The 26,769-nt window shown below is 34.9% G+C and overlaps 1 protein-coding gene across 16 annotated transcripts in view; it reads right to left on the bottom strand.

The window, feature by feature from the left end:
• DMD (dystrophin) overlaps positions 1–26,769 on the bottom strand; it is a 2,092,562-nt gene that overhangs the window by 1,136,188 nt on the left and 929,605 nt on the right. The window lies entirely within an intron of this gene.

A 26,769-nucleotide genomic window follows, 5' to 3' on the forward strand; every position in this document is an offset into this window, starting at 1 on the left:
TCTTAGCTTCCTGGAAAATTAGGTAAGAAGTAGAATTGGGGGAGGGGTAGTCTACATGTGTGGTTTTTCCTACCAAAGGAACTTCTCCTATACTTTTCCCCTTAATCTTGATTGAAGTAAAAGAGGGCCAAAGTGGTTTTGGCTGGTATATGCCTTTATATTCAGTACCCCTCTCCTCCAAATTTCAGACATCGGCTCCCCTATTTGATGCTAGTTTCTTGTTAAGTTAACTGATAATTGAAGCACGAGATGAGGAAGACTGAGAATGGGATTCCCATTTTAATGAGAACTCCAGAAAGCCCTAAGGTCTAAGGAAGTACTAGCCTGTCCTCCGTCTACACTTTCCTACCTGCCATTCAAGCACTAGGATCGATGGGCATTGGGAGTTTAGATTCCTTTTGGATTTGGCCAATAGAACCTCTTCCCTTATTCCTTATAAGAGCATGAAATAAATACTATCTGGCACGCAAATTCAGAGAGAGAGATGACCTCTGCTCTTTTCTGTCTATACTATAAGCAACAAAACTCTTGTAATTGAACTTAGTTTTCCAGGAACTTCGTTTTGAATTGATCAACTGCCATCTGCCTGTTGATGGGGTCAGCTGAGGGTTTCAGTGACAGGGTCTCTAGAGGAGTTCTGATGATAAGCATGCTAACACAGCCATTTCTTACTGCACAGGTTTTATGACAAGACCATCCTCATTACTGCAGGAATGCAATTAAATGGAGCTTAGGATTTCAGACTGAATCCATGTAAAGATGAGTAAAATTATCAGCTGGACTATGTATGCGTTCTTATTAATTTCTCAGGTCCAGAATTCTTGTACTCAGTTCTTACATAATATGAAAATAATTGCAACTTAGATGTCTCATTTACTTATAACACTGCAAATTCACAGAATTACACCAATTAGCTTAAATGACAGAATTGTACTTTTTACAAAATTCGATTTTGTGTGTATATCTCGACCAAAATACATGATACATATGCTTTCATCATGAATAGAATGATTTTTTGCCTGCACTTCTAATTCTGCATTCAAAATAATAATAGAATTTTGGGCTACAGTTTAAAGAGGACAACCCACAGATTTAACCACATATTTTTAAATTTAAATTCTCAATCTCTTCATTTCAAACCATTTCAGCAGTTTAAAAGAAAAAAATAAATCGGCAGACATGTGAATGTGCAATTTCCACTAACACATTAATTTAATACTAACTAGTAGAGTTAACACAAGTCAATCGAATTTATTATGACTTTCATATATTCTATTAGACTGGTGGATGTTGTTCTTAAAAATTTCCAGGTTAATAAGTTGTTTTTCTTATTTACATAAATTTCTTCAACTCCTGAAGGAAAGATAGTTCTACATTATCTGAAACCAGAATGTTCCTACAGTATTTTTTGGTAATGGTTCAATTTTCTTGCTTTTCAATTGTATACATTTTATACCTGTAAGTTTTTATACAGTAGTGGTTTTTGTTATTTGGGACAAAGTTGGGTAGAAAACAAGTAGTAGTTTATCTCTCTCTTGCATATGTATATATCCATGTATTTGTGTATGTATACATTTAACCAAGCAGGTTGTTTTAGAATGAGACATATCTTCAAAGTATTTAGAGAACATCTGAATTTCATTAAAAAAAAAAAATCAGCGTGGGGGCGCATGGGTGGCTCATTCGATTAGGTGTCTGACTCTTAATTTTGGCTCAGGTCATGAACTCACAGTTCATGAGTTCAAGCCCCTTATTGGGCTCTGCACTGATGGTGAGGAACCTGCTTGGGATTTTCTCTCCTGCTCTCTCTCTCTCTCTCTCTGCCCCTCTCATGTGCTCTTGCTCTCTCTCAAAATAAATAAATAAACGTAAAAAAAGAAGTCCCGATTTCAAGGTTTTTGAATTGCTGGACGGATTTCTGGATAACATAGTATTGGTGTTTTTAATGTTTTGAGGAACCTCCATACTGTCTTCCATAGCAGCTGCTATGGAAACAAACAAACAAACTTAAAAATAAGATCAGTGTGAGTTCCAAAATGTTTTAATGCCTATCCATATCATTTTCTCTTAAAAGGAAAATAATTCTAAGTTTTTACATCTTCTGTTTCTGTTTTGACATGTAGTTTCCTTGATCTTCATTAGCTACCCTTGAGGCACTCTCAGCTATCTTAGATTCATACTAATGACTCGCAAATATAGTAATTATGGATTATCGACAGCAAGGAACTTAACAGTTAAATACAATAGAGTGGAGAAGCACTAAAAATAAACTCAAAGTTGACTACTGCCTTGGACTTAACTTCCAGAAACACAATTTAAAACCCAAGTTTCTAATTCTTTGGTGTTTTTGGCTAATGATATTTTGTTGCACATACAGGAATTTTATAAAAATGTACACCTGAAACTAATGTAACACTGTGGGCCAACTATACTCAAATAAAGGTTTTCTTTTTAAAAATGAGATTTATTTAGGGGCGCCTGGGTGGCTCAGTCAGCTGAGCCTCTGACTTCCGACTTCGGCTCAGGTCATGATCTCACGGTTTGTGAGCTCGAGCCTCGCATTGGGCTCTGGGCGGACAGCTCGGAGCCTGGAGCCTGCCTCGGATTCTGTCTCCCCCTCTTTCTCCACTCCTCCCCTGCTCACACTCTGTGTCGCTCTTTCTCTCTCAAAAATAAACGTTAAAAAATTTAAATACAAACTAAAAAATGAGATTTACTTAAATAATAATGCTAACCACAAAGTTCTGTAGCCCTCAGCCAGGGATCTACGAATGTGCATTGCACACTGTCCTCTGGCTTCACATTTGTTAAGTTTTTCACTACTTGACTAAATGTCTGTCTTAGATTATTTTATTACATATTGATCCAAGTGCTTCTTTCCCACATAAGAAATATTCATCATCACATCAAGAGCAAAACCATTTTCACCTATATTTCAATGGAAATCTCTCTTAGGGGATTGTTAGGTGACATCTATTTAAATTCAGAAGTTTTCAAAGAATTGAAATTTTACATCTGGTTCTAGAAACCATTTTTGTTTTTTATTGTCTTTAAGAATGAAGCCATCACCATCACCAACTTGAAGGCAATACCCTTCAAAGAAACATTTGCCAATATATTGCACATGAGGCATGCTCTATTAATATGTATTTTGCGATTATTTTCAAGACTATCATATACAAGTCTTAGAGCAAATGGTATCAATTCATGACAATAAGTGGACTAATTATAGCATAACCTATTCACTCCATGCTCACATGGCATGAAGATATTCTCCGGAATATTGAGAAATACTAAAACTATTATGGTTGAAGAGAACAATCAAAGAACTAGAAGGGCATATTCTATCACTTTAGAAAAGATATGAATGAGAAGAACAATGTAATCTTTGCCATCCTACACTACTGATAAATCAGTGATCTTCTTTCTTTTTTTCTTTTGTAAAAAAAATAATAATAATTAGAGTCCCTATAATTCCTAAAATGCCATCCAGTTACATTTACCTGTGGACAGTGATTCAGGTGTATTTTGTAAATAAAATTCTAAAAGGTTAATAACCACACATTGAATATATTTAACGAAGACTGAGATAGTAGAGGATTTAGTTCTGCCTATCATCTTGATACATGGTATCCAGTCATGATAGACAGGAGAAGTTAAATGGTACCTATCACTTGACTAGAGAAAAGCTAGGCAATGATCCTGTGAGCTTTTATGAGAAATACAAGAATCTCAAAATAATTCTTTGACACCACTGGGAATCTATCAACTCATTTTTTAGAAAATTCGGTTTTATAAATTTTGAATATTCTCCTTTATTATAAAATTGTAATCGGTGCAATAAATTTTAATACAGAGAAACAAAAGTTGCATATACAAGAAACAACCAAAATTTTAATCAACAGAGTCAGAAATTTGGAGATGTAGTTTCCTATCTACACTTTAAAATAGATCATTGTTTGACACAGTCATGCAGGTCTATAATAAATCCACTATAACCAATGAATGACTTTGCAGTTAGTTTAATAAAAATCTCACACAGTTATTTTTTAAAAAATCAGTATAATTGGAAGTATCATGTTCATTTTCTCCTCTTTATGCAAAATCCATGCACTCATATTCAGATTTTGCCTTTTCCTCTGAATTTCATTAACTCTGCCTTGAATAATTATATCCTTCTGAATTCTGATGTGTACAAATCCTGTCTAACCTTTTGAAAATCAGCTTGCTTTTGTTAATATTCTTTACCACCTTATATCATTATAGATATTCATGCATCATTAGCAAGGAAGTGCCGTAGTCATACTAATTCATTTTATTTCTCTCTGTTCATATTCATATCTAACGATATATACCCAAAAGAACATACTGTCTTTATTTTCTGGAAATGAAAATCAAGAGATGTGGAAGAAAGTCCCAAAGTACTATCTTTATTAAAAAATGGAAAACTCAACTGATGCTTAAAAGGACTGTGATAGGATAAAACTATGATTTGTAACATCTAAAGGTGAAGTGAAAACAGTTTTGAGATTCTGAGCTTTGTAAGTAGGCATGGGTATCACTCATAAAGTTTTTAATAAACTTTGGTTTCTCTGAAACTCCAGTTATCACATTCTTTTTATCACTTAAAATGTGTTTCTTGAAGGACCACATAACTACATAAGAGAGAAGCAATCCTGTTTTGAAACAAATAGTGCATTATATCTAAGTTTTTAAAACAAAATGTTTTCCTCCATGATTTAAATGATTTCTCTCACCTCAATATAAATTTCAAATGGGTTGTGGTTACTGGCCCATTTATGATTTATGAGGTCAAAGAAACTCAAAAAGAAAAATGTACTATATCCCATATTTTTATGATATATTCCTTAAAATACCAATATATCTAATACAAATATGGTATACGGAAAATACATCAACACATTCAAAGTCTAACACAAATAGACTGGACAAAAAAATGTAATAAAATAATGCAGTCATTTAAAAAATTCCATTAGAGTTAATAAAGACAAAGATGGGCTAAATCCTTAAAAGAAAGCAAGATTACTTATTAATGATTAAACTGACCCATATTATGAAAATCTGTTCATTTATATCTGATTATCTTTCCTCAAAAGGGCATTCTTAAATATATAGATTACTCTGAAATAATAACACAATAGCATATAAATCCCAAACAGGATTACAGACTTTATATGGGTTCTAATGTGTCATAAACGACAAGGAAATGGAAAAGAACTTAGGCAGCTCCCTTTCTCAGTTTCAAAAGTATTCAGAGAAAGACAATTAAGTTTCCTTGTAGGGATCATTATGGTAAGAAAGACACCTGAGCTATTTTTATTTATTTCTCCTCGATCAAGCCTATAAAGGCAAGTCAAATTACAAGCCTAAAAAGGCAAGTCAAAAAATCCAATTTGGCCAAAAATCCTACATTAATCCTCAGAAAAAAAGACTCAAATAATAAAGCACACAAGAAGCCAGAATATGGTGCAGATGAGATATGTATAAGTTTAGTCTTTCCTGTTTACGGTTCTGAATGCACATAAATGCCAGGGCAACACTAGCATTTTCACAATACTCAGGCTTCTATGCGTTTAATTAAGTTGGTGGGTAGAAAGACTTTAAATGATCAGCCTAATGAGTCCTAATGGATTGGTTATGATCTTTCATACAGAAAATAGTAATGGAGAGTTTGCTCTTAGGTATTCCCACCCGCTTTACTGCAGCATCTAGAAAATTGTCTGTGTAAAGCTATGTAAGAAAAAACAGATCGATCCTCAAATGATCATTAAGGATCAACAAACTGCAAGAAGCTTATAATGTACCCCCTTTTTGTTCAAAATAATAAGAAACACTAAATAATAATCAGTGCAAATTATTGCAGAACATCATTCTTTAGAGCCACATTATTTATCTTCTAAAATTGGAACGAATTTTTGGTACAAGACAGGGTATCATTGAAATGGGTGTGCAGTCGAAGCTGGATTTGCCAGGCTCTACGTATGTCCTACTTCTAGGAGGCCAGGTATGTATAGTGTCCTGTATCAAGGGTCTGGCTGCTGGACTTGCTTACTGATCTGCCTCATGGCGATTCTTCTCTTCCATACCATCAGATCCACACCTCAGGGCCAAGCTAAATTAATATCTACTTAAACTGATAAACTAAATCTTGATAATGTGTTAATGGCTTATAGTGGTTTAAAGAGTTAGCCTCCACAGGATAACATTTGCATTTTAATAAGGATTTTCAATAAATTAACATAAATTAGTGACTTGGTAGAATTCTAGTCACTAAGTACAGCCTGTAAGAGAAGTGAAAGAAAAAGGGTTTTGGTTCCCACTAAGGTCAGTGCGAACATATAGCGTCTACCTTGTAAGAAATCACCAGAAAACTAACATGGTAATTTCACAGATAAGGTTATAGACCCTCGGTGCCTTACAACAGAAAATATATGTATCAAAGACTCAAGCATAGTACCTAGCATATAGAAAGCTATTATAAATACTTGTTGAATAAGTGAATAAAGAAATTATTAGCGTAAAAAGATAATTTTTTAAACTACATGTTTGACCGGAACTGCTGGGGTCTGCAGCTGTCATAGAATTTCTATTTTGGAATTCCCAAAATTCACACAGGAGTGTTTCCTTCATTTCATAATGTAATCTTCATTGGTATGGATTTAAATCTATTTCTGATTCAAGCAAGTCACATTTCTCGAATTCAGTGCCCACTACTATCCAACGCTGTCACACGTGCACAAGTTGGCTTGTCAGTTGTCTCTGTTATTAATGTACAACACTGTACATGAACAAAAGTGAAGCAATTATTTGGGATATTGTTATACAGATACTTTTAGGAGATATTAATTTTGGTCCCTTCATGGAAGCCCGCAATGCCTCTCAGTGGATTGGCGTATATGAGAAGACATACAGTCAAGAAGACATACAGTTAATCCTTGTGAACTCCTCCCAAACTGTCCACATAAAATTTTTAATTTATGTATCTAGTATCAATTTTCTGATAGGAAGCTATTCTGACATGTTAACTTGGCAACACCTGGCAAAGGAATTTTTCATATGTTCACGTGAAAATGAACACACATATACATATATACATGCATTCAGTTTAAATTGAAAATAAAATTAACACAAGAAAAATAACTTTGGAATTACTTTAAATTCTGCAGTTATATAGCATACTACCATATTGCTTAATTTCTATATTCCTGTGGCTCTCCCAGTTTGAGCAGATTTTGCAGAGCAGGTTCACAATATTAATTGATGTGTTACACTGCTCTAACATCTCAGAAAACCTGGCCATCATTTATCTCCACATTATTTAATCTGGCAACTAAGTACATATTTTTGAATATGCCCAGGGCATAATTCTGGTTTTGAATGAATTTTTTATTAAAATATGATAGTGTTAAGTCAGTGAAAGAAAGACAAATACCTCATGATCTCACACATGTGGAATTTAAGAAACGAAACAAATAAGCAAAGGAAAAGAGAGAGAGAGCGAGAGAGACAAACCAAGAAACAGGCTCTTAACTATAGGGAACAAACTAATGGTTACCAGAGGGAAGATGGGTGGGTAGATGGGGGAAAATGGGGGATGGAGATTAGAGAGCACACTTATCATGATGAATCATATAAAATAAAATGGTAAAAACAATAAATGGCCATTCATCAGTTGATGGACATTTGGGGTCCTTCCATAGTTTGGCTATTGTTGATAATGCTGATACAAATGTGGAATTCAAGAAACAAAACAGAGGAACATATGGGAAGTGAAAAAAAAAAAGAGAGAGGGAAGTAAACCATAAGAGTCTCTTAGAGAGCAAACTGTGGGTTGACAGAGGGAGATGGGTGGGGGATGGGCTAGAAGGGCGACTGGTAGTAAGGAGGGCACTTGTTGGGATGAGCGCTGAGTGTTGTATGTAAATGATGAATCACTAAATTCTACTCCTGAAACCAATATTGCGTTGTATGTTAACTAACTAGAATTGAAAGCAAAAAAATGGAAGAAAGACATAAAAATAAGTAAGAACGTAAATAAATAAATGACAAATAACAAATAAATAAAAAATAAGAATGTGATAGTGAAGATGCCTATAACTGACCACCCAATGTGGTGGTCCTTAGCTACATGTGACTATTTAAATTTAAATCTAAATTATTTAAAAGGAAACACAATTAAGATTTTAGTTGCTGATAAGAATAAGTTATAACATGGTGTTCAATTTTTAATAATACAGACAGTTAATATTGCAAAAGCTAGGATCTTCGTGTGTGAAAAATTTTAACAGTACTACTATACATCAGAAAGCAATTGTTGTAGCATATCTAGATTGACAGTTTTCCTCACAAAGGAGATTTTGACTGGCTACTAAATCCAATTTAAAATGTCAAGAGTTCAAATTCAGTCAATTTGTCATACTACATCTGTTTTGATTGAACTGCTGACATACTTTGTTTTTGTATATACAGCACCTCAGTCTCTAAGTAGTCTCATCAACTCTGATTAAGTTAATTAATAAAAGCACCTCTGTGAAGTCTACAGATTACATATGCAGGATTCATCTGTTGAAATTTTATGGGGGCACCTTGGGAGCTCAGTCAGTTAAGCGTTCAAGTCTTGATTTCAGTTCAGGTCATGATCTCACAGTTTGTGGGATTGAGGTTCGCGTTGGGCTCTGGGGGCTGACAGCATGGAGCCTGCTTGGGATTCTCTCTGTCCCTCTCTCTCTGCCCCTCCCCCACTTGTGTTTTCTCTCTCTCTCAAAATAAACAAATATTAAGGGCACCTGGGTGGCTCAGTGGGTTGACTGTCTGACTTAGGCTCAGGTCACGATCTTCTGGTTTGTGGGTTCAAGCCCCACATCAGGCTCGCTGCTGTCAGCATGGAGCTCGCTTTGGATCCTCTGTCCCCCCTCTCCTCTGCCCCTCACCCCCTTGTGGTCTCTCTCGCTCTCTCTCAAAAATAAACATTAAAAAATAAACATTAAAAATAATTTATGCATGTATACAGGTATGTGTGTATACATACAAATAAAATGGAAATGTTGACATGATGAGAATAGTGCCTTAATATACACATTTCCTGTCTCCCTCACAGGTGAGTAGACTCAACCTCCAAAATAACCATGACTAACTACTAGACTCGAGAAGAATGCATGCATCAGAGATTCAGATTTTAGGAAAAGAGGGGAAGGTGGACACAGGAAGATCATGAACTGATAGTCTTTGAAAGGTTATTTGAACCTCTGGCTCAGTCTGGGATGGAAACTATGAACCTGGTGATTTCCAGGTGTATATACGGGGCCATCTGTGGAAGACAATTGACATAACAACAACATTTATTTGACAGAGGAAGGAATCAGTACCTGCCTGTGTGCTTCATGAAGGCATTACTGGGCAATGGCTGTACTAGATAAGAGGACAGCTGTAGCCCTCACCTCGAATTCATAAGCTCAGGATGCTTTCCTATACATACTTATTCCAGGAGGTTGTGGCTTGTTAAGCCTTTCTTCACCAGAAAAAAAAAATACTCCCATTATTTTTGTTGCTTCTCAATCAGCAGTATATAATAGAACCCACAAACCTGACTTACATTTATGCTAACAATTTCACACCCTTTAATTTAAGCACAAAGAAAAGAACACAAGACCTTTCAGTACATACAAGGGACTGAAAAAGGGAAACAAGGCTGACAGTCCACACAAGTAGTATACTAGAAGAAAGAGACAAGAGCTTTAATAAAAATGAAATGACAAGCTTTAAAAAGATAACACAAGAGCTCACAAAGCCTGATACCTGTTATTTTTTTAAATTCAATAGATGATTTGGAAAAGAGAACGGTCACCAACCAGAGGAAGTATCTCACAACAGAGAGAAAAACAGAAAGAAAATGAAATCCTAAGGGAGACAATAAGAGACACAGAGGATAGAATTAGTACATATAATATGTAGTGAAGATAAATATCAAAAGGAGAAGACAGAACAGATGAGCCAGTTCAATATTTCAAATAACTTATAGTTAAAATAACTATAAGACAAAATTTTCCTGAGTTAAAACATTATTGATTTGCTGAAGTTAAAAATGTTACCCAAGTACCAAGAAGGGTTAAAGAATAATTAAAGAAACATATTTAGAAATATATTAAATCACACCCTAGCGAAATTTTTCAACTCTGAGGGACAGGGTGGGGAGCAACTTACAGAGTGTGAGATAAAGAGAACACTTTAAATATAAACATACCGAAACTGAGACTAGCATCAGACCTCGTATTGGCCACAATGGAAACTAGGACATAGTGGCAGCTAGATGGCAATGAAAAGTAGAAGACAGTGATGTATAACCTGCAGAACCCTATTAAAAGAAAAAGATTATGGGGCACCTGGGTGGCTCAGTCGGCTGAGCGTCCGACTTCACCTCAGGTCATGGTCTCGCAGTTCATGAGTTTGAGCCCTGCGTTGGGCTCTGACAGCTCAGAGCCTAGAGCCTGGAGCCTGCTTTGGATTCTGTATCTCTCTCTCTCTCTCTCTCTCTCTCTCTCTCTCCCCCCGTCCCCTGCTCATGTTCTGCCTCTCTCTGTCTCTCAAAAATAAATAAATGTTAAATAAATAAATAAATAAATACATAAATAAATATAAATAATTAAAAGGAAAAGATTAAAGAATGCTGTTACTTGGGTGCCTGGGTGACTCAGTCTCTTAAGCATCCAGCTCTTGGTTTCAGTTCAGGTCATAATCTCCTGTTCATGGCATCCAGCCCTATATCGGGCTCTGTGCTATCAGCATGGAGCCTGCTTGGGATTCTGTCTCTCCCTCTCTCTCTGCCCCTCCAACACTCACATGTGTGCACGCACATGCTGTCTCTCAAAGTAAATCAATAAACTTAGAAAAAGAATGCTGTAATTATCCAAAGACTCCATCATCACAATTGCAATAGAAAGATCATTTTAAAAATACAAGTATTTAAAGGGTATATATCCTTATATACTTTTTATTTTTTTAATGTTTGTTTATTTATTTATTTTGAGAGAGACAGACAGACAGAGAGAAAGCCAGGGAATAACAAACAGGTCCCATGCTATCAGTGCAGAGTCCGATACGGGGCCCAAACTCACGAACTGTGAGATCATAACCTGAGCCAGAATCCAGAGGATGCTCAAGTGACTGAGCCACACAATCTCCCCCTTATATACTTTTTAGAAGGAAATTTCTCAAGTGCTGCAGCCAAATGAAAAATAAATTATAATAAAGATTTCTAAATGAGGAAATAAAGAATACAAAAAAATTGATGACCAGTAACCTCTGTGAGAGTTGTTTGTTGTTGTTGTTAAATTTAATAGTACAACAATAGCTTCAGTGTAATTTGAGTGATCACATGACCTCATCAACGAGATAAGTCATACTAGAATGGGAAAACAAGAGTAGTTAGGAACTAAAATTATGAGTTATTGATTTTTGAAGGATTTTATCTTGGCTTGAAAGACTGAGGAGTTGCTGAGGGAATCATACTGGTGGGGAGAGCAATGTTCTTATTTAATTTGGATATAAAACCACAGAAATAGTGGGGTGAAAGACTGTTAAAAATCAGAACCTAAGCACTAGTAAAATGGAAATGCAGAGTGTAACAGTCACTGCTGTGCCCCAGCATTTGGCTGCATCCTAAATAGGATAAAAATTACTAGAAATAAGAAGAGAATATGATAAAACCACAGCTATAATTGGTAGCTTCCATATACCTCTTTCAGAATTTGTTGGTTCAAGATGACTAAACCGAACAAACAAAAAAAGAAAACAAAACAAAACCAAGAGTAGAGATTTGTTTAAAACTAACAACTTAAGCTTAATCCACATTTTATACAAAATGAAAATGTATGTTCTTCTTTTATATTATAGGGATATTAAAAAGGTCATATATCCACAAAGAAATTCAAAAAAGGACAAAAAGAGAGATTTTAAGTCACCTTTTCCTATCATAATCTAATAATCCAGAAATGTGGAAAATAATAGAATAAACTTTGAGTCCTCTTCTAAAGCTGTTACAAAGGATGCATCAGATCAGTATACATTGCCTAGAAAAATGTCCCTGATGGACTGCTCTATTTAAAAACCATGTATACGGGCACCTGGTGTTCAGTGGGTGAAGCACCTGACTTCAGCTCAGGTCATAATCTCATGGTTTGTGAGTTCAAGATTGGGCTCTCTGCTGTCAGCCCAGAGCCTGCTACAGCTTCTCTCTCTCCCTCTCTCTCTCTCTCTCTCTCTCTCTCTCTCTCTGCTCCTCTCCTGCCCACACTCTCCCTCTCTCTCAGAAGTAAATAAACATTAGAAAATAAAAAAAAATGTACAGAATAAGGTAATATTTTAAAAAATGGGAATATATATATATAATTTACGGTTAAGAATCACAGAATATAGTATGAAAAGATACTACTAAACTGTAAACATTTCTTATTTCAGAAGGAATAGACTGGCAGAAGGAAGAAATGGAGAGTACTATACTTCATACTGAACTCTTAAACTATTATTGTATTACATTTAAAATAACCATAGAAGCAAAAAGACACAGTTTACAATGGTAAATAAGATCTTTATGTAAGCTGTTTATGAGTAGTCACAGCTCCTTCCAAGTGACTTTACCAAACAGGCTGTTTTCCACTTCAACCAAAGCTGTAGGAAAACATGTACTATTTTCTTAATTTTAATTCCAACAGGAAAGCATATACTATTTTTCAAGGGTTTCTTTTTTTTAAGTTTATTTTTGAGAGAGAGAAAGAGAGAGCGAGCGAGCACAGGAATGGGCAGAGAGAGGGAGAGAGGGAGAATCTCATGCAGGCTCTGCACCATCAGCACAGAGCCCAATGGGGGACTCAAACCCACAAACCATGAGATTATGACCTGAGCCAAAACCAAGAGTCAGAGGACCAATAAAATGAGCCACCGAGACGGTCCAGAAAGCATATACTATTAATTGACTCTGAACGTTATGGAAACAGACCAAGACAAATGCTTAAGAAAGCAAGATGAATGTATTTTCAAAGAAATTTACATTATCATTGGAAACAACACTGATGGCCCTCACTGTGCAATTACTTGACAAGAGTCCTGAAAGTGAATGGGGCTGGTTTCTCACATGAAGAAAAGGGAATTATTTTTTGGTGTGTGAGATTCCTGACAATGAGTAAGGAACGTTAAGGGCAAATGTTAAACTGTGCTCTTAAATTAAGGGCATCCACTGTTAGATCTATTTTGGCTGAACTGAAGAGTTCAATTTTAAACAGTGAGTTAAAATAAAAGTAACTAGTGAGAAAAATTCCCAAGCCAAAGCAGTTATTTAGCTAAGTTTACAACAATGAATAAAATGGCAGATTTTTGTTTTGCAATTTAAAAGTGGCTTCTTCGATGGTTCTTCTGCATTCTAAATTACTTTTGTTAAGCTCAGGAGATTCCTATTTCTTTGGCCCGATATACGAGGCTATCTTTATCTAAATGACCTTAATTTAGAGAGATACTAATAACCTTGAGATAGAACACTAGTATTTACAAAATTATATGACCTAATTCCAAATACCATGAGTTTGATAACTATGCCACAGTCTATTCTCCTTTTAAATACTCACAATTATTTTATATGGCTGTAATAAAAGGCATAAAGTTACAAAAGACAACTTTGGAACTTGACTGAAAGATGGAGAGTCAACTATAAAAATTACCATCGTGATGAGCTTAGCAGGCACTTTTATCAAAGGCAAAGTGTATATTTTACTAAAGAAACTTTTGCATGCAAACATTTATAAGTATATACACATGAATTTATGTGTAGATATTTAAACAGAGTTCTATGTATATGTGCACACACATGGCATACACAGATGAAATATATTCAGGTAGTTGGATATTTAGATAGATAGATCAGCTGGCAGCAGTGTTTTGTGATTTAGGAAGCCATATGCCATTATGTGCTAAACACTTTCACATTTAGTAGATAAAAGATTCATGATTCTTTAACCTAATTTTATTGGGAGCATAAACTGCTGAAATAATTAAATGATCACACTAAGTATAAACCAAATCAAAGAAATAATAATAAACACAGATAATCTCTCTTCCTCTCCCTTTCCAGGTCATGCTGTGCTACAGAGTTTCTCAAGGCCATGTGCCCATATGTCCTTACATATAGGTGCTTCCTTGCTTCACATCCAGGCTGCAGCTATTATTTCATATTTCTATCATTTATTCTTCTCCCTTTCCCTTTTGGTCTCTACTGGTAGCAGAACAAGATAATTATGTTTATTAGAATTGTTTTGGTAATCAAAATGAGTTTTTAAAAAATTTTCAAAAAAGGATCTGAATACTCCTCTCAGAAAGAAACTTAAGTAAGCTTTGGACTTCATGAACTTTACGGAATCAACTTAGGGACGCCAGAGGCCTTTTGTTCTATTCCTTTCCTGATTCTTGGCTGTGTTTCACGTAATTCATAACGATGTCCTTCTGACCTGTGAATGAATGAGTTGCTGTGTGTATATAGAAACTATTATGCTTAATGTTATTTTCTAAAAGAATATACTTTGCCAAGTTATAAATAACTTTCTAAAATATGATAATCACCGAACAAAACCATTTTTTTCCTCACCAAAGATTATGCTCAATTCTTTCAGAGGGTTTTGTGAGTTTAATGACACCTTGGGCTTAATGTGCTCCACTTTACAATCAAGATAGTTTTTTTTCTGAAATAGCTTGTTCTCTGTCAATGTTCCAGAAAATAATTACCATTGTATTTTCCCAAGGCAAGAATTCCAATATAAAATTGAACTGTTCTTCCTAGCGCATCTTCAAGTTTTAACTCTAAGAAACTATACCAAATTCACATGATCACTTTTAAATTAGTTTTAGATCATACGTTTTAAAAAGATAATTAACTGAGCTCTTAACAGGGCTCCTATTTCTTAAAACTCTGTGTAAAAGAATGTACAAAATGAAGTGTTTCGCCAAATTAAAAACAAACCATATTAATTTTTCACTCCTCACAACTTTTCAGAATGCTGATTTGCTGACTTTTTGTATCCAAACTTTTTAAAATATAAACATTAACTAAAATGATGAATGTAAAAGCAATGTGTAAATCAAAAAGTATTTGTTATAGCCACTGATTTGAAAATGAAGAATATAGGAAAACACGCATATCAATGTAAGTGCAGGACATTTTCCCAATTTGGAAACTTCATGTTTTCAATTTTCAATTTTGATAAAGCACAAAAAAAGGTAACACTTCTGTGTTAAAGCAACTAACTCATTTTATTTTTTAGGATTCCAAACAGGACAACTAAATGGTGCTATTATTGAGTCTGTATATCTCTAAAACAAGCAAAAGAAGAATTTAAATCCAAAGGATAAAAATATTCACAAATGAGCAAATGCTGTTCTGGTACATTTATTTTATGTCAAGTGTAATATATTCATAATAGACAGATGTTGTGATACCCTAATTCCATCCTTTTCCCATATTTGTTCTTATTTGTTTTTCACATGTGACAAAAGAAATTTCAGAAACTTATTCTGGGGGATAATGCTTGTTGAGAGAGTATTTATTGCCTGGAAGGCCATAAAAATGAAAGGTAATCATGAATCTTAGAGCTTTCCTTTCTCATTCTTGAAATTTCAAGCAACCAACATAGATACTTGGCAGGAATGGTACCCCTTCATGTGAACAAGTTTCTCCAAATGGACGGTTCCTAGACTGTATTTCAGAGGTCAATAAAATACTACCCAAAATGTCAGGAAACCTCACAAACTTCCAGACTTTATTTAACTTCTAGTAAAGGACATTGTAATGACATTTAAAAAAAGACAAAAAATAAAGATGAAAGAAAGGCTATTTTAGTGCTTCCTCCAACCCACCAACAACTGTAGACAGCCAAACTTTCCAAACAAAGGACAATTCTTGTATAAATTTAGCTCTATGAAAAGCTCAACACATCTGCTCTTATTTTTTCGCCTTTCCTAAGGACCAGTGAAAACTTTCAGATAATGGTACACTGGCACTGGGGCACCAATGTTCTAAGAATACAGGGCAAATAACTGAACTGTAGGAAATTCTACAGGAAGATCCATTCTTCCATTTATTCAACACATTTTTCTGGAATGCGTATCTATCTAAGAGGCTGTGGTAGAATCTATTTATATTAAAAATACTAGTTAACGAGATAGACGAGGTCTCTGCCCTCATGGATCCTACATTCCAACAGTAGAAGACAAATTACAAACAAATAAACAAATAAACATCACATTTCCAGATCATGCTAAGTGCCATAAGGAAAACAATCTGGCCAGTGGTGCACGATGGAGGAGGTGAAGATGATGTTGCGGACTATATTGGACAAGATGTTGAAGGATATATTTGCTTTACATCCTGCAAGATGAGCGGACATCAGGAGGCAAAGATCCAGAAAGTACCAAGAAAAGGAGACCACAGTTGCAAAGACTATGAAATGGAAGACATTTTTGCCAGTTTGAAGAAGAGGAGGCCATTGTGGCAGTACATTAAAGAGGTTGTTTTTCACGAAGGAAGCTAATATAGCAAAGACTCTAGATGTCTCAAAGTAGTTTCCCATGTAGGAAATACTCATGTGTATCTATCATCTATCTATTAGGTCAAGAAGCTAGAGTGTTCATGATATTAATCTATTGCTTCATGTGTGTCTGTGCCTAGGTACTAATCACAGTACAGGATCTGAATTTTGTAGAGATGAAAAGGTAGTTATAAACATTATAGATTACTGTATTTGTTAAACAACACATTTATTTATAACTTGCCACCCACACGTTCCTAACTATTATGAAAAACTATTTGCATAGATCTCCCGGAAATTCTCCCAATTGACTTCTCTTGGACATCAAAGGATGGGTTTCTTTTGGATTTGTTATGCATTGCTCTTTAGCTAAACAGCTAAGAATGCCTTTAAGTTATGAAGTAATGTAAACATTGTAAATCTGTACAGATATGAACTCCTGGTTTTCATTTTATCCACACACCTTTAATCCAAGGATTACTCACTGCTAAATAAATATAGCTTTCCTCTCCTTTACATGAATTAAAATAGCAATTTAAGTTTTTAAAATTCACTCATGATTTAGCATATGGTGTTAAATCTGAGAATGCAATCCACCTGGACTTTCAATTAATTCTTTACTAGACAGCTGCCTATTACTTATTGAGTACAACACTCAGAAGATTAAACAAATAAAAGGGGAAATTTTATGCAATTTTTAAAAGAAAATTATGTTGCATAATGAAGTCTCTGTGATTAAACACATTTGTATTGTTTAAAATAAAATGACATTTGAATTACAATTTAAGATTTCAAAGCCATTGGCTCTTGAAAGAGGGCAGAAGAAATATCAGATCATTTGGCAAACTTGAAGACATTGTATCTGTTTATTTGATGGAAATCAAACTTGGGAAAGCTATGCACTTGAATTAATTTTATTCATCTGTTCTAAGAATATGTTCCATACAATGAGAGTCTTAAGTAATCACTGAAGAATCAGAATGATTCACAGATGGTGTAAGTGATTTAATTATTTTTAACCAGTTGTTCCGGGCATGCTCAGAAGGATATTGCCAACCCCACTGCAGAAGCCATCTGAGCTCCCTTCCAGCTGGTGTTCCATATTTTGAAAGCAAATTTAGATTGGAGAAAATTACACTTTTTATTGTTATGTTGCAAACGGAGGTCAAATTGCTGTGTATAAATTCTCCTACTTTTTTTTCCTCTTCATTGTATGAGTTATATTTATCAAATATCACGTCTTTTGTATGATTGCCATGGATTCGCCAATGTTATTTTATGTTTTGTGTTGTCTGGCACATAGGAGGCACTAGATAAATGTTTATTAAATGAAAGAGATGCCAATTCACTGTGTCCAAAATAAAACTTGAGTTTTCTTTACAGACTCCCAGTAAGTGTATGGAATTCTGATTTCACTGCACCCTTATAATTATTAGGAGGTTCTCATTAAAAACAAATAAAAAAGGAAAGAAACCAATATAAGGAAACAATACCTCTCTGTCCAAGAGACAATACAAACCTCTCTGTTAACATAATAATTTAAACTATACCCTGATGTTGGAATCCTTGCCCTTAATTTTATGGGAACTCAGGCAAGTTGCTTAACAAATTTTGGTCTGTTTAGGTTGTTTTTAAGGATTAGAGATACTCTGAAAAATCTAGTGTGGTGTACCTATAGGATGCGAGATAACTGTGTTATCTCTCAAAAAGATAACTGATATTCACCCTTATTTTCCATTAGACCAACAAAAGATAAATTTTGCTTAATGTCCTTATTCACAATGAGAAATAGTAAATGGTTATAAAACAGTTCTACCAAATGTAATCATTTTTCAACTATTGTCATTCCAAGGAAGAGAATATTTATTTTAGTGAAACAAGTTACTCTGATGCCATAAATGAGTTATATTTATCCTAAATTTACTGCTAAAATCAGAGAATAACACTGTGTATATCAATAATGCATCAGATTCGATTTTGTGTTTATATCTAATATTTATGAAACATATTATTAATACGTTTACCATCAATATTTCCTGAATATTGTGATAGATATCCACTTGATCGCTAAATTGGATACGGTATATTACTATAAGAAAGGCAACTTTGTTTATTTACATATTTGACACCAAAATAAATTGTGACTGTAGTTGTTTAACTTTAATTCAAAAGACGAACATACAGAATTACGTACCTAATATGTCCATAACCTAACTATAAAAAACTGCGTATGAATAAAAGCACATTTATGTTAATATTTCTAACTTATTGTGCTATTTAGACCCAGTCACTTAAGGTAATGTTTCTGAGGTAACATGTTATACGAACCTTATTTATAAAACGGCGACTTTATTTAAACTCAGAAAAGTACTAAATGGAAATGACATCTTACCTTATATACAGTAAGGGCTGTGAAATGGAAAGTTTCAGGAAAACCAAAGTCCTGTGTTAATATAGAAATTTTGGGCAATTCAATTAATGTTCTTAAGCCCCAGTATCCAGTTTGGATTATTCATTTATTTCAATAGTTTCTGTATTTATTTTTTCTCTCTGCACGTCAGAAACTTTATACTGTATTTTTTTGTGATAATGGTTACTTTAAAATTATGAACGTGCACAAAAAACTTTTGTCTAGGCTCTGAGCATTAAGATCTTAGAATGATTTTACTCATTCATTCATTCCAGAAATATATATCATGCACCTATTACTTGCTAATCATTGTTTTTTGTTCTGAGGATAAAGCAGTGGGAAAAAAGAAAATTCCTACATTTTTGGAGCTTCCACTCTAGGGAGAAAGATAGATAATAAGATGAAGAAAGGAAATACGTAAATGTTTCCCGGTAGTGCGTTTTATGTACAAAAATAAATAGGGAAGGGTTTGAGCAAGCGTATGTGTTTCACTGAGGACAACACTTTCAAGTAAAAACTTGAAGGCCAAGGTGGAGGGGTCTGCAAAGATATCTGGGGGATGAGTATTCTAGGTGTGAGGGGTGCAATGCAAAGGGGGCATGCCAGACATGTTCCAGCAAGAGCGAAAAGGCCAATGTAGGCAGAACAGAGTGAACGGGAGATAAAAAGTGTCACGAGGTAAGACCTGAGAGGTAATAAGGAGCGAGGTCATATATCCCTCGAAATCAATGTAAGGATTTTGGATTTCACTTGAAAAGAGATGGGAATCCACTGGAACATTCTGAGCATATACACGCACCAGATCTTTTTAGACGACGTGTGCGTTGAGTGCGTTGAGAGTAAGTAAAGGAAAACAAAGCTAGATATTTACTTGAAACTTTGAAACGACAGTGTCGCCACTATAGCTCAGGGGAGAACAGTCTGGTTATAAAAATGTGGTGGGTTGTGAGGTTATACTTGACATTAATGTTTTGAGACTGAGCACTGAGGCATTTCACCTGAAGAGAAGGAGGTACCACCCACAGAGGCTGACAAAGAACATCTAGAAAAGTAGGAGGTGAACAAGGGGAAGAACTCCAAGCAATCTCCCTCTCTAATGTCACTGATGTCCAGTGTTCATTCTGAGTGTTGATACATTATCAGACAATTTCAAGTATAGTAAATGTTTCTTTAGTTTCTCCGTTTGTTTAGTCTTTTCTTTGCTCATCATTCTTTGCATCTCAAATCTTCCATCTGATATCATTTACCTTCAGATTAAAAAACAGCCCTGAGGAACAACAAACATGCCATGGATTATTATCTAGGCTTCACAAATGTTTGCAGAACTTATATTTACTAACACAGAAAAAGATGATATGATGTTTAGTGAAAGTTCAGGATATAAAATTATTTTAACCCAACTTGAAAGTATTTTGATTGATAATTGAATAATGGTGATCCTGGCTAATTCTAAAACAAAACAAAACAAAACAAAACAAAACCCAACAACCCTGAGGACCCCACAGTGAGAATGGCCTACTGGTAAACTTGCTCCATTTTTGGCTGGAACGATCTTTATTTCACTATTATTTAAACAGGGGGGAGGTTTCTAGAAGTATACAATTCCAGATTCATAGATGGTTTTTCTTTCATTATTTTTGAAGACATTATTCTACCACCTTCTGGCATTTTCACTGCTTGAAAATCTGCTGTCATTTATACCTGTCATTACTTTCTAGGTAATCTGTCTCTTCAGCTGTGTTGAAAATTCTCTTTATTTTTAGAACTTATAAGATTTACTATGAGGATAGATGGGTGTATTCTTTTTTATTTTTCCTCCTTGAGGTTTGCTTGATTTCCAACCTGATCATGAAGACTTTCAATAATTTTGGATATTCGTAAGCAATTGTCGCTTCACATATTGGCTTTCATCCATTCTCTCCATTCTTGCCAGGTATATTTGACTTTCTTACCCCCTTTCTTGTAATTCTTTTTCATGTTTCTCTACCTTGACCTCTATGCATTTGAGGGCATTTATTTGATCTATCTTCCAATTTTCTAATTCCCTGTTCTATTTCATCTAATTCTTGTCAACTGCATTATTAAGCTATTACATTGTTCATTTGCTGGAAGCTCTATTCCATTCCTTTCAAAACTTCCTGATCATTATTTCTGTCTCTTGCCCCTAATTCCTACTTTTGATGCAAACTATTACTATTTTGAAAATATTTAACACGTTTATTTTGCATTCTGTATCTCATTAATTCGTTATCTTTGTCTTTGGGAGTTGTATTTTGCTGTTTGTTTCCTTGTGTGAAGTTGGCTCTTCGTTTTTCAGGATACCTAGCAGGGTGGACTCTCTAGACACCAACCTTTGCGCATACGATCTTTCAAGCCAGTGACCATAATAAAAAATATTTTGGAACTCCTTCAACATTTTTGGTGGTTCATTATTTCCCTTAATTCTGTTAGAAAACAAGTTACTAAATTTATCCTGAGGCTCAAATATCTAGTCTACATTGCATGGATGAGAGATGCAGAATATAATCCGACGTCTCTTTGCCCCCAGTATAAACATTGCAACAAAATAACAGTTCTCCTAACATAGGTAGAACCTATTTTATAAATAGTGGCCTTGTCTTGGGGTGCATGAGCAGCCCAGTTGGTTTTGATTCCGACTCCGGCTCAAGTCATGATCTCGCAGTTCATGAGTTTGAGCCCTGCCCCACATCAGACTATGTGCTGACAGCTCAGAGCCGGGAGCCTGCTTCGGATTGGGTGTCTCCCTCTCTCTTTTCCTTTCCCTTTTGCGCGCGCTCTCGCTCTCTGATTAAAAGAAAACAGTGGCCTTGTCTTGATTTTGCAATAGAAATTTGGAGATTTTTAAAATTATCAGAACCTTCAATTAAATAAGTCACTTGTGTTGACATACATATGCGTTCTGTTCTTTTCAAGGTATTTATATATTCTCTATGCTTTGACACACCTATTTTAATTCATCTTGGTGGGGACACCAATGTATTTATTCAGTTTGTGGGCTCATGTGTTTCTTAAGTTCTGTGAAATTTTTGGTTGTTGTCCCCTAAATATTGTCTCTCCTGTATCCTTTTGGTCCTCTCCTTTTGCAATTAGTCATAAAGCTTCTAATTCTGTTCTCAGTTTGGCTTATTTTCCATATTTTTTATCTTTACATGGTATGTTCTGATCGCTGTACCATACTGACTTTCTAATTTTCTCTTCATATTTGTTGAATTATGTGTTGAACACATATAATTAGTTTTTTATTTCAATGACTAATTTTTGGTTTCTATAAGTTTTAGTTGATGTGTGACCACCATAGATACCTGTGTATTTTTCTGTGGTACAATGGTTTTATAAATTATGGTTATTTTATTCCTTGCTTACTTCAACATATTTACTTTAGAATATGTGATGGTTTTCTATTAAGTTCCTGAAGTACTAAATCTCTTGACCATGATGTTAGATGACTGTAAGTGACCATGCATTTATTTCTTCATACGGGTTATAATATTTTGCTGTGAACGAATATTCAGTCTTTGTGTGTCTGTGGGACTCTGAAAAGAATGATTTACTGCATGATTCTGTGACAAGACTCTGCAGATTTCACGAATATTGGGACCGATTTTGTGCAAGTTTCTCAGTTTAGGAATATAGAGGCTTATAGTTAGTATATAAATTCAGACCTCCCACACTCAGTTTTAATTATCAAAGATCTTTCTTTTCTAGCCAGAATCCTTGGCAGATTAATTGGCTTGTGGATAGGATTTATCTATTTCCCCTCTACATGTCGAATAAAGACCTTGAAGTTTCTATGTTTAGACAGGGTTTTCATCTACATCTCTATACTAGATGTTGTATAAGGACGTGTGCAAAAGGTCTTTGAAACTTTCTCCTAACCAGTGGACCCACAATCCAGATTCACCATCATATGAGATAATGTGCTTATTTATGGCAAAGTGAGGGAAGAAGTTTCCATTTGATATTTTGAGCTCAGCTATGTCTTTAAAACGTTTTAAAAATTATATTTTATTCAGAATTTCCTTACATTTGAAAAGAGGGGTCAAGGAGTTAGTCAGTCTGGCATCTTCCTGGAAGGTGATTCTAGCTAAACATATTCTATTTACCAAACAATGATTAAATTGATTCTATTCCTTAACTGGAGACTAGAAAAAATTACTACAGAAATGGCAGTAACTATTATGATCACAATCTAGGAGACAAAGAATCTTGACTTATTTGATTTCTTTCTGAACTCTTGTGATATGTTACCACAGAACTGAAGCTGAGAGGGAGAAACTTTATAAGCAGCTACCTCCTGGTTCATTTCCCTTAGCAACAATTATTAGGTTTTTATATTCACAAGTCTGTTTACTAAAGAACATTCTGTCTCTAAGAAAATTATTTATGTTCCCAAATTCTCCAAGGATGTTGCATTAGCAGCTGACAATCTTTGTTGTTATTTCAAGGCAAAGAAAAAAAAATATCTATGTGGCAATTATGCAAAGAGGATGTTTCCTCCTTAGTCTGAAAATTAATTGGTTGTCATTATGTGATAGGAGCAAATATACCAAAAAATGAGTAATGGAATATCAAATCTAGGTTCAGACGTTATTTTACATGCAGTGATGACAGCTCTGTGGTTACTTTCCTCGTGAAGCAATGTTTTATTTTAAGAAAATCCAAAGTAACAAAATCATGCTAGTACAGTGAAGCTTTTCCCAATTTTTTTTTTTTCCTGAAGAACACTAGTCCTTCACAACCACTCGCGCAGGAATCCTATCATAAAACCGAAATGAAATTTCCCCTTTTGTACTGCAACTATCCAGATGTGAAAGTCTGCAGAATCTATTCCCCTTGTAGAAATTCATAATCACATTTGCATATCAAAAGCCCTGCCAAGTTCTGGAGTAAGGGAACTTTGCTTAATTCAGTGTTTCTCAAACTTAGTGAGACGCTAGATATTTTTCTTTGTTTTGGATGACTTCCACCATATTTCAGGAAGCACTGAGTTCAAGCGTGGTACCTTCTACTTTTTACACATGTCCTTCGATAAATGTAATTAACTTCATTTACATTTTTTGACTGTAAAATGACAATGAAAATAATACTCAAGAGGCGTTATTCATGGAAACAGACTAGATATATGTGAAAGCTGTTTATAAAGGTAAAGTTCGATTCAACTTCAAACAATTTTTAAGTTAGCGGAGGAAAGCTCACATTAGGAAAGTGCTGTCGTCTTACAAAATTACCACATATGGACTAATTTATATAATATATTTCTTTGGCACTTAAAGTAAATCTACTAAAAATTAATTTTCTATCAATTCTTCAAGAACTTGTATATTTTAGAAATGTGTACTTCTAACATTATTAACATATCTTATTGCAATTTACTCTGATAAACTAAAAGCTATCCTTCACAATATAGTAATTCCCTTTTCTTCTAGAGAATCCCAATAGAAATGAATACTTATACGAAGTATTAAAATATCTTTAAAATACCAAAAAAAAAACCCCTATTAAGTATTACCTGTCCAGATTATACATCAACACTCTATGAAATGCTTATTTGTCACTAAATGGAAGGATGTCTACGCTACAGCACCCTCATAAGAGTCTAGGTGAAAAATAGCCCATGAAGAAACAATGCATATATAAAGGCCCTGAAATGGAAACGGTGTCGGTGGGTTTAAGTATGGAGAGAAATGTTGTGCCTCTGTGACAGAAAAATGGCAAAAAGGGAGATAAAGTTGGAATATTAGGGTAGGCAGGAATCAAATCGTATAGGATTTGAGCTCACAGGATTGCACTGAAAGGGTAATGAGCAGCAGGGGCTTGATAGAATCTCACTCATGCTTTAGGAGCAGTCTGGCTTCACCAGAAAGATCATAGCGGAGGTGGGGAAAGGCTGGAAGCAAAGATTAGGGGCGGCTGAAGTAACTCAGATGAGAGATGATTATGCTGTAGACTAGGGTTTCCACAATGCAGATACTAAGGAGTGGTCTGATTAAAGCTGTATTGTGTGGGAAGAACCAAGAGAATTTGAAATGAATTACATGGGTAATACATGAGAAAAGACCAATTGTGCATAATGTCTGGGTTTTTGACGGAAGTGACAGGGTAATTTACCAGGGAGCTTGGTAGGAGCCAAATTACATGGAGGACACAACCAGTTAATTCTTCACTCGGTTATGTTTGACATATCTGTTAGGCACCCAAAAGAAGAAGGCGAATAAAGAGTTCTTAGATATAAAATGTTGATTATCAGCATTATTTACTTGTTATTTGAAGCCACAGGATACTCAGGGCGAGTGGAATTGTTGTATTTAAGAAAAGGAACATTCCTTCTCCAACTTTTGCTCAGACGTGTGCATTATTTTTGCTCCCATTCCTATGACAGGTCATGTATATACATACACCTATTCCAAAGGTTTACTATGTTTTTTGTTTCTGTTTTGTTTTTGTTTTTGCTTCCTAGAAACATGATAATTGACAGTAATTCGCACTGAAAACATTAGGCGCAAACCTTATACTTGTTGTGACCTTCCAGAATGAGCCTTTTGTTTATTGTATTCTCCTGTAAATTGAGTTCAATCACTTCTACATTGTCCTAGCACTGCATGTTTTCCTTTGCTGTGCTTGCTACAATTTTAGTGGCTGAGTACAAGATTTAATGAAAAGAAATCCTTCTTTATGTATAGTATTCTATACAGCTTTATATAGCTTGCTCCTTCTATCTGGCTTCATGCTCCTTTTTTATACTAGAACATTTAGTAATTCAGCAAGAATATATAGCTAATAGATTCTCACAGTTTTTGTTGATCTAAAAATACTTGTATGTCTGAAAATATTTTGTCTTCACTCTTGAGTCACAGTTTACAGGACATGAAGATATTAGTCTGTTGTCTTTTAATATCTATTGTTGATGCAAAGTCTACGGTCAATTTTGTCACCCCGTAGGTATTCTTTCTTTGGTCCTCAGTAGCTTTTATAATACCTTCCTCATCAATGATGTTCTGAGTTTCATTCAAACCTAGTTAGGTGTGACTTGTTCGTACATACTCCAGACTGGCTGACCTTTATTCAACCTGAGGACCCAAGTAAAGTGAGATTTATTCAATTTTGTTAAATGTCAGTCATTTATATAAAATATTCTGTATTTCCCAGGCTCTCTACTTTTTCAGTCTGGAAATCTTTTCAGGCATATATTTGAGTTTTTTTATTCCATTCTCTGCATCTACCAGTATTTTCAGCAAAGCAAAATTATCCTCAGCATTGCTCAATTAATGCATTCATTTTTCTTCTCTAATGAATCCACTATTTAAAAAGTTCTATGGGTTATTATTTTAGTAATTATATTTTAATCTCTGGACCTGTTATTATTTCCAATCTTCCTTTTCCCTATGCAAAATGGTTCGCGTTTATTGTAGGAATTCCATTCCATTCTTTTTAAAAATATTTTTGAACATTAAAAAAATACAACACTTTAAAAAGTTTAAACACTTATGTTTAAAAAATTTTTGAGAGAGAGAGAGAGACAGCACACAGGTGGGGGAGAAGGGCATAGGGAAAGAGAGAGAGAAGCTTAAACAGGTTCCATGCTCAGCACAGAGTCCAACGGAGGGCTCCACCCCACGATCCTGGGATCATGACCTGAGCTGAAATCAAGAGTCAGACGCTCAACCAGCTGAACCACCCCGGCACTCCATAAACACTTATTTTAATGTCCTTTCCTGATTGTTGTCTTATGTCTAATTTCCTCAGATGTGCATTCTT

The sequence above is a fragment of the Acinonyx jubatus genome, chromosome X, assembly GCF_027475565.1.
Source record: "Acinonyx jubatus isolate Ajub_Pintada_27869175 chromosome X, VMU_Ajub_asm_v1.0, whole genome shotgun sequence".
In the NCBI taxonomy this organism is placed as follows: domain Eukaryota; kingdom Metazoa; phylum Chordata; class Mammalia; order Carnivora; family Felidae; genus Acinonyx; species Acinonyx jubatus.